Below are 10,184 nucleotides of genomic sequence, written 5' to 3'. Positions count from 1 at the left end.
TATATATAAACGACTATAAGGAGTTTCAATTTTAACTCATATCAAAAATACTGTCCCATATCCCATAATCTACTTACAGTGCATGGCAATACCCTCCAAAATCAAGTAGAAAAGTCTAGAGATGTAAATTTTAGTGAGTCGAGGGGCCATACTCGTTTCCATTATGGCCCATATGGTATTCATACAAAGCTAAAAACATTTTTTGAAATTCTGCTTTGTAAATGCCACCCACAGTCACTTCACGTTCGCAACTGCACGCCATTTCTTTCTTAAATTTTAATTGGTATTATTATAATAGTGCGATTTATATAGTTTGACATGCCATCTTATGGTACATCTACGTCATGGCTGTGGTAAATTTGTATCGATATTCTTGAAACAGATTTCGTTTCGGAACTCATGTCAGTACAATATTTTTAGAGTGTTATTTGAACCGAGTACCAACGTACTGAGACGAAAAATTCTGTTCTGGAACTTGAGCAGCAAGCAGCAATTAAGTAAAACTTAAAAACACAAGTTAAATGTGCAGGTAATTTCGAGAAAATTGATAAAGATTATCTTACCATAGATACGTAGTGAAAGTTGTATTTTTATGTATGAAATAAGCTTGCTTTAAGGACGCGGCACAATGGAATATTTCATATAGGTGCGTTTAACGCAAGCTTATGCTTTCCAGTAACATCGCCGCATTCAACCAAGATGTTGCGTTTATAAATCTGAAGGAACATCAGACTTGGCAATTGAACTTTATTTCGCCTTGCCCATTCACATACAAAATTTCGCCAGCACTGTTATAAACATTCTCTCTATACAACAAAAATACTTGCTAACATATTTTGTGTCGTATTCATTTGTTATATTGCACTACTTAGTTGCAAAAAATGTTAGAAAAGTTACAAACGAGGGGGAAAAGTAATTTCACTTGCAAAGTGTGCCAGCACCCTTAGCCAAAGCAAATATCAAATTCTTCTTCTTACGCTGTGCTTGCAACAAAAGTTTGCAAGTTGGCTACTTTTTCATGTGAGATGGCGCCAATGTCGCTCAATTTACCGTTCCCCGTAAATATACGTGCAATCTACTCATAATGCATAAGATTGGGTAAAACGCATCTATATGAAAAACTGCTTATGTGACGGGGCTTTTAATGAGCGTAGAAGGAAGGGCTAATTTTACTTTATTTTAATATACCACTTAAGACACTAAAGGCAAAATGTTAAGTTTTGTTAAGATTTCAATTTTTTTAAGTTATGGCGTTTGGAAGTTATTAAAATTAAACTTTATCTCGAGCCTTTTTTCAAACTTCATATATATAGCCTTTTACTATAAAACAATTTACTTTAATAACCAATAATAATTATTTCAAAAATAATAGTCAAGTGTGCAGTAAAATTATGTGAAGTAGATTAAATACTTTGCTCATAGGTGCAAATATTTAAAAAATTAGTGAATGAAATAATTAAAAAATAATATTTTCTATAACTTTTCCTTCGAAAATGTGCACATAAGTACATACATCAAATTCTCGCATGATAGATACGTACATGGAACACTTACATATATACAAATTTCTTAACTACATACATACATACCTTACTATATATTACATTATTTACATATTTGAAATATATATTCAAAATATTTAATAAATAATAAAACAAAAATCCAATTACTTTCTGATGCTCGTATAATACCGAACTCTATCGGAAATGTTTCATTTACTATATGGTGCTATACTTACTGTAGGAGGAGTCGTTAAGGGATACAATATTTGAAACCTTTTGCGACTCTTTTGTTAAACTCTTTACAAAAAACTCTAAGCCAATAAAAGAATATAAACTACATATTTAGTATATTTAGGGAAGTTTTGAGATGAAAAAGCGGATTAAACAAAAAACTTAAAATGTAATTAAATTGTTCAATATATTCATACTTAAATACATAAAAAAATACAATAAGTATATAACGGAGCTATTGATATATCGCTCATTTGCTTCAATAGTGTGATAACTCAAAAAACATGAATTTTGGCTTAATAACATATAAACGTACCCAATAACATGGTCCATGTTGTATAAAAAACTCTTTGTCATCCGGTAAAAATTGACCACGTGCTATACAAATGAAAATATGCCTTTATATCCGCAACATATGGCAGTTAAAATCTTTGAAAATGCTCTCCTGGAAAACTGTGTTTTTTAAGTTATGACACTATTGAAGTAAATGAGCGATATAAGCGGCATAAAAAAAAGGAATTAAATATATTAGCAATTACTAAACACAATTATCATACACATATACTCGTAGAGCAGCGAATAGAAAAATAGCAAAAGTAATTTTAACAAATTTTCGTGAAACTAAGCTCTCCTTTTTTATTTTCGATATTTTAAGAAAAAGATTCAATAAATTTTACATGAAAGAATGTTCAAACACACTTAGCAAAAAAATTGTCAAAAATCAATACGACTTTTGATTGGGCGACAAAACTGCATATTCAGAAAAATTCAGAGAACTAAAAATTTGTTTTTTCAAAATGTTCCCAAAACATGAGATTGGTTTTCATTGTTTTAGTTGTAATCTTAAAGAAGTTTTTCCTTAAAATATTGAAAATAAAAGAAGCGTAGAATTTAATTGCCGAAATTTGATAAAAATGCCACTGTTATTTTTCCGTGCGCTGCTGTATAAACAAAAAAATACATAATCATAAATTACATATACAAATATTTTATTCAGTGCATATAAAATGTTGCTGGGAAACTGTAACATAGCAGAAAATTTTGTAATATTTAAGTATAATTCGAGATATAAAATAAATAAATTTTTCAAATGAAAAAAATAATTTCAGTAAGCAATTTGTATGGGCAGTTTCTGGAAAGCGGAAAAACAAGAAAAACAAATATTTTCGCAATTTATATTAAGAACAAAATAGTGCTCGTGAATTAAAAAATAAAAAAATTAAAATTGTGTCGAAAACGACAAAAATTTAATAATAATAAACACAATAATTAATATAAATTACGAATAAAGAAGGCTAATGCTCTAGCAACGTTTATTGTGTTAAACAAAAAATTAAAATATTTTGCTTGCAATAAGAGTTATTCAAAAAAAAAATTTAGAAAATGAAAAAAAAAATTGTGTGCGTTAATTAACCCTATTTGCATTGAGTATAAGAAAAACAGATTGCTTTATAGTAACTGTGAGAATTTTCTAGAAAAAATATTTAAAAACAAAGTGGTTCGGTGAAGAATCTACAAAGTTTGATTAAAAAAATTAAATAATTGAATTGGTGAACTATTTGCGTTTTCCCGCCAAAAGTAGAGCATGGAAAATAGAAATCCTCAAAATCAAACAATAGAAAAATCAATATTTTTAACGAGCTGTCTAATCTGTAGTTACATGCATCACACAAATACTATAAAACTAATCAACAATAGTTGAAAAACAACAAATTTTTTTAACACAGAGAATTTTCATAACAAAAAATTTTACCCAATTAGTATTTGCAGCCCTTCGATTGAAAATTTAGGCATTTTCAACTTTATAACTAAATAAAAATACAATTTAGAATTTGGTGTGCCGTATTCAGGCGATATTTATATCCAAAGGAAGTGACGTGTTTATTTTGTAAAATTTTTTAGCGCCCAATTGCTCGTTCAGGAACAGCTTATGCGTCCAAACGAAGTGGAGTGCTTATTTTGTATATGTAATTTTTTAGCACCCAGTTGCTTTTTCAGGCACAGTTAAGGATAAGCTGTTTCTGAACGAGCAGTCAGATTCTAAAAACAACATATACAAAATAAACACACCATTTCGTTCGGACTTTTATCGTGATAATGAAATTGTTTGCATTGAAATTTGAAATTGAGCCACTTCGAGGTATTCATTTGTTTTCATCATGTTTTCTTTACCTTTTAGGTTTTATATAGACGCTATTTGGGCTGTGGTGGTTAGGTAAAAACAAAGTTTTCCTTTATCCTCCTACGTGTTTCGGTTCATTTTGTACTTTCCTCAGGGAGATCTGTTTGCTTTGATCATCATTAACTGTCTAGTTGATTTTGACCATTCATATATGATTTCTGATAACTGATGGCAATTGGGAGCACTAAAGAAGTTCATATATTGCTGCCTTTCCCTAATCGGTGGAGATCTCCATCGCTGTGTTACCAAATACGGCAGCTATCGTATACTTATTGCGCCATAATATCCGTAATTGGACCAAGCCAGCGTAGCATTTTGCCCTTTTATTCGTTACACTAATTTCATATCTGCAAGCTCCTATAATATGAAGCCGATTTGGCTTAAGCCTCGTTTTTTTTCGAATAGCTCGAAAGGCTCTTCCCAATCCATATGGAGCTGATGGTACTGCTTAACGTCAGGTAACTTTGCAAGCAACATCAAACAAGGTATGTTGCATAAAGTCAGCTCCCTTTTCAGTGCCAGTAAAAGTTGCTTTGAGATCGACAAATAATTGGAGTGATTGGATTTTTTGTAAAGGAGTCCTTTCAGTATTTGTGGTATCGAAAAAGACTGGTCGATACAAGGTTTAGTAATTCTGAACGCGCAATGATGACAAAGCCCATCAAGGGCCCGCAGTGCTCTGTTCTACCTAGCACAGTATGATAAATTGGACAATTTTTCCGCGAATCCGCTTAACTTTACAGATCTAAAACGAAATGGTGTAGTGGATTTGTTTGTCATGCGAAGCTTTCAGTATTAAGTGTATTGTAAAAAACGGTCGATAGTAGATTTAACAGCTCTGAAAACGACCTGATGAAGCCCAAAAAGGCACGACGGTGCTTAAGTCCACCTAGCAGGATCAGCTAGTATGTAGGTAGGTTGAACTGGCCGGTCCATGAGGACCTCACATAGACCGATTGAGTCCGTAGTGTTACCAGAAGTTTGTTTTAACGACCAAACTGAAAAACCCTATCAAAAACCAGGACCTATGTTATAAAATAACTCCGTCCTCTTGGCAAATACTAGAAGCTTCCTAGGACTTGAGCCACTTGCTGCTTCTAGATCTGACAGCTGTATCACTCCTCATAGCTGGAGTTTTAGCCTGGCAAGTGCAGGGCAAGAGCACAGAACGTGCTCGATCGTTTCCTCCTCCAACCCGCACTTCCTACATCTGCTATCACTGACCAAGCCCAGTTTAAAGGAATGTGAGGATCAGCTAGTGCAAACTTAACTTTTTTTACCAACTGGATGGATAATGTCATTCTCACTTCGTTCTAGTCCCATAGTGGAACGCAGATAGAGACATTTTTTATTTAGCGATGAAGAAAGGTATTCTCTTTATAACTTAGTTAATTATGATCTGCGCGTAATTTACCAGGTTGCTGTTAGTATTGCTGCCCCTAACTTGAGGGTTATTGTCGTCCGCCAGATTATCTGGCACAATTTCCGGGTACTTTACCTCTCAGGCAGCATCTGATTATAACGTGATCAATTTTATTTAGCGTTTGAGACTGAGTGAGACTTTTTTCGCTGGATTTAGATGACCTTCGTAGAGCCCTATTAAGCCGATATATTACAACCCGTTGGCACATGTTTCAATTTGGAGGACTAAAGGCTCTTTCCTTTCCCATCCTGGTACTTACTTCTTTATTCCTGCCCGCTAAGGCAAATGTAACAAGGCTTGATTATTTCCATCGCTTGTCCCGTCATTGGCATTTGCCCTAAAGCTGTGTATATCAACCCTCCACGCCCTTAAACCATATCTTCCTCCTAACACTGTTATTCTATTTTTTTATTGGAAGTGTTTTATACATAGTGCGCCCCAAAAATGAGAGGCGGAATTAGAAATGGGATATGGAAAGAAAATGTTGCCTCAAAATGGAACACCTGAATTTATCGCTTATTGCGACGTTCAAAAATCCTTTATTTTACTTCGAATCCGGTTCCAATTGGATCCATTATTTCGGGCGGCCCTACATATATTTTGTAAAGTAACTAAGTAAAGGGTTTTCATTCCAGCTGTCGTAATTTTTCCTTGGTAAATTTTCGTTTTAACTCTCAATAAGCTACAGATACATTACGATTAATATGTGTTTCCAGTATGCTATATTAAGGGGGTCAGGCTCATTTTTTTTTTTTAAATATGGTTAAAGGTTCTGATTTTGATGAAAATTTTTATAATGAAATTTTTTTCGGTACAAAAAAGTGGTCAATAAGATACAAATAAAAAAGACTTACAACACATCCCAATGTAAACTTTAGCCACTCAGAAGCAGAAAGAAATAGACATTTGTATATATACACGCGAAGAAATAAACACATTACACATACTTAAATTAGTTTATAAAAAATCTCAATTATTGAATACTAAAGAAAAATAAAAACTCGTACTGTGAAGAAATACTCGAAAAATTTGAATAAATCAAATTGAGACTATTACTTTCGAAACTTTAAATAAAAGGGTTTTATTTCCTTATAACACTTGTAAAAGGTAAGTTTTGTGAAAAGAAATCTAAAAGTGTGAAGTTGATTTAGGTTGAGCAAGTTGTTCCGTACGGACTTAAATTAGACTGAATGTGTCCATAGTGTTACACTTTCACTTCCTACATTTGGCAACACCCACTTTATAAACCTGGGATGTCAAAAATCAATGCCTTGTAAGAATGTGCTGTACATAATGAGCGTACATACAGTATTCTCCTTTTAGTAATTACCCCTATTCTTTGTGAACAATGGAACAAAATAAATTAAAGAAAATTTGTAAAAAACACTGAAAAACGTTAATATTTTATTATCCAAGCCATTTTGTACAAAGAAAAGGAATAGAATATATTGCCGCCGAGTTATATTTTTTTGAGTGAAGAGCTTTCATAATTGTAAGTGTGTTTTTGTTGTTCTTTTGTCCAATTCCCTGCCGTGGCCACCAAGTTTTATTAAAACGGATTCCTGCACGAATATAGTTGACATTTTCTGAATTTTATGGATGCTAATTTCATTGCAGTGGCCTAAAATACTTTATGAAGATTTATTTATTCTTTCCGCAAGGATTGTTTACGTTTTCGCTTCAACTTCCTCTACTCCGGCAGCATGCTTTGGCATATAACTGGACCCAACAAACAGACAAATTATAGCTGTCTATTATAATGGAAGCAATAGCATCGGCATTATTTGTGGAGTTGGAAAGCAACGCATACGAAAATGGCCAAGCGAGAATGGAAAGGCAAATATTGCGAGATTTGTGTAATCCATTTGAGAGGAGTGAATTGTAAGATATTTAACTTAAAAGTGGTAAAGTTTAATGACTTATTTTCTTATTTAGGTTCAAAAAAACTTTCGACTCAATAAGGATGCTTTCAAGTATGTGTTAAATACTTTTGCGGGGCAAATACGTCCAAGGACTTCGACATCGACATGTTGTTTTTGACCTGGAAACATATAAAAAAAAATCATAATCAAACCTTTTACGTTTCTCAACAAGTTTTACTTATATTTTTGCTAAAATTCTGTTATAAATTAATAAAAAAATAAAAAGAAAATATTTTTCCGCCAACCAATTTTCAACTTAGAAAAACGGAACTACGATCGAAATGCAGAATACACAAAATCGAACGATTCGAAGTTGGATCGAAAGAGATTGGAACACAGAATACCAAAATCACCAAATCGAAAAAATTCCAATCCAAGTCGAAATGCAGAATAGGGCTGAATAACACCAACTTTGTTAATCTTGTGCCGTGGACTTGGCCGTGCTCTTCAATACTTTGAAGCAAGCACAGTGTTTCTTGGAGTAGAAAAATGTTGATTCAGGTCCTAGAGCTGGAGATATACCGCAGCGTACAGAAAAAAGCAATAATTTCGTCTATTAAACTAATTTTTTTTATTTGCGTTATTTTAAGAAAAATCTTCCATTAATTTTGTATCTGAAACTATGCAGACCAAAGCCAAAGCCTTTTCGAAAAAATTGGAAAATTCTAGAAAATTTCGAAATTTCTATGGAAATTGCCAACTTTTTATTTGGAATTCTCTCATTTTTTTTGAGTATGCAACTTTTAGCCTAATTAAAGTACAAGTTACAGGTCTATCGAAGTTCGCATTGATTTTTGACAATTTTTTTTCTGAATGGTAAAGGCCCTTCGTATGGAAGAAAGAATGAAAAAAATGTATCAAAACTCAATACACCTATAACTTTGTCACACTAAAATTGATTGGGCTACAATACTGCATACTCCGAGTACTACAAATAAAAACTTCGAAATTATCGAAACTTTTTTACGAATGTACACTGCAACTCGAAAATTCAGAAAACTCTAAACAAAAAATTCGACATTTTCGTAAATTTTTCTCGAAATTAACAATTTTTTCTTGTGGAAGTGTTAATGCAAAACCTAGAAGAATAGTACATACAGGAACTGAAATCCAAATTAGGCGTGTCATTTTACGCTATATATGTAGATATTATGCACTTTAACTACTTATACCGAAGAGCTAGTACTGGAGTACCTCAAAAAGGAGGACGGGAACATAAAACTTACAATTTAAACTGAAAAATACGTAGGAATCAACTGTCCAAACCTCAGGATTAATATTGATAAAGTTGCCAATAGATTTGACTGCGACATATATAGAAAGCCAACAGCATAAAAATGCAGCATTAGGGCATAGTACATAGGCATGAAAGACACCTCTTACACAAGAAGTATGTATATAAGAGAGAGCTTGAAGTAATATATATAACATTGCTGCAAACAGCGGATGTAAAAAAGCCTACTAGAGCTCAGAAGGATTCATGGATAACCAAAGAGAAATAATGCAAAGGAAAATACTAACACTTGGACGACTATGCGAACAAGTAAAGGTGTCTAAGTTCGGGTGTAACCGAACATTATATACTCGGCGTGAGTTCAATTGCACATTTTATTTCAGATAAATTACTTTTCTACATACCACGTGGCACCGCCCATTTAAAAAAAATGTCTCCCCATTTTCTCTTACAATAAAACATGATAAGTGAAATACATTAATTCAAAACAATTTTTTGCTAAGTTATAGCTTATTATTCTAGTCTACGCCCCTTTTATACTTGTTTTATATCTGAGTTGCCGGGTCTTTAACCGATCCCGTCCATTTTTACTAGAAATATTTTCTACTATAGGGAAACTTTGTATCCCCAATTTTATTACGATCCGTTAATTTTCTTCGAGTTATGGCTCCTGAAACATAGAAAATTGCTTTGTCATAAAAGGGGCGGTGCCACGCCCATTTTTTTTTAATTTGAAGTTTTTCCTTTTTATTGTTATAAATCCAATTGGGGAATAAAATACCATTGATATAAAGCTCTTTTTTGCAAAGATATAGCTTATTTTATTCGTCCACAACCCTTTTAAAAATATTTTATATAAAAGTGGACGTGGTCCTTAACCGATTTCGTTAATTTTTCATTCTTCAAAGTATTCCTTATAGTAAAGGCAACCTCTCTGCCGAATTTTGTTACGATAGGCTTAACGTTTTTTGATTTATGATTAATAATATTTGTAAAATTAATTTTATCACAAGTGGGCGGTGCTACGCCCATTTAAAAAAAAAATTATCAAGAGTCTCAATATCAGTCCACACGTCAAATTTCAACATTCTAGGTAATAATCAGTTTTTTTGTGTTTTCCAAAATTGTATATATATAAAAAGTGGGCGTGGCTATAATCCGATTTGGCTCATTTTCAATACTAATCTATTCTGAGTTCAGATAAGCTCGTGTACCAAATTTGGTGAAGATATCTCAATATTTACTCAAGTTATCGTGTTAACGGGCAGACGGAGGGACAGATATGGCAAAATCAAATTTTTTTCGACACTGATGATTTTGATATATGGAAGTCTATATCTATGTCGATTCCTTTCTACCTGTACAACGAACCGTTATCCAATAAAAGTTAATATACTCTGTGCGCAAAGCACGCTGAGTATAAATAAAACATTAAGACGGCGTATACAAGATTATCCTCAGATGCCAACACTGTTACATAGGACAAACAGGACGGCAATAGAGAGCGGTTCAGAGAACACAACAAAGAGATAACAAGAAAAAAAAAACACGAAATCCAAACATCATACCTGAGTCCAGCATCGCGAACCAAATGGTCGAAAATGAACGTTCCTCAACATCTATAAAACAGACAAGGCCCTTCACATACAAACAAAATGCCGACGTCTGAACGTAATCGAAAATATGGAAA

This window comes from Eurosta solidaginis, chromosome 1 (assembly GCF_040869045.1).
Source record: "Eurosta solidaginis isolate ZX-2024a chromosome 1, ASM4086904v1, whole genome shotgun sequence".
Classification (NCBI taxonomy): Eukaryota; Metazoa; Arthropoda; class Insecta; order Diptera; family Tephritidae; genus Eurosta; species Eurosta solidaginis.
The sequence above is the reverse complement of the archived record's forward strand: the minus strand, read 5'-3'. Positions refer to the sequence as shown.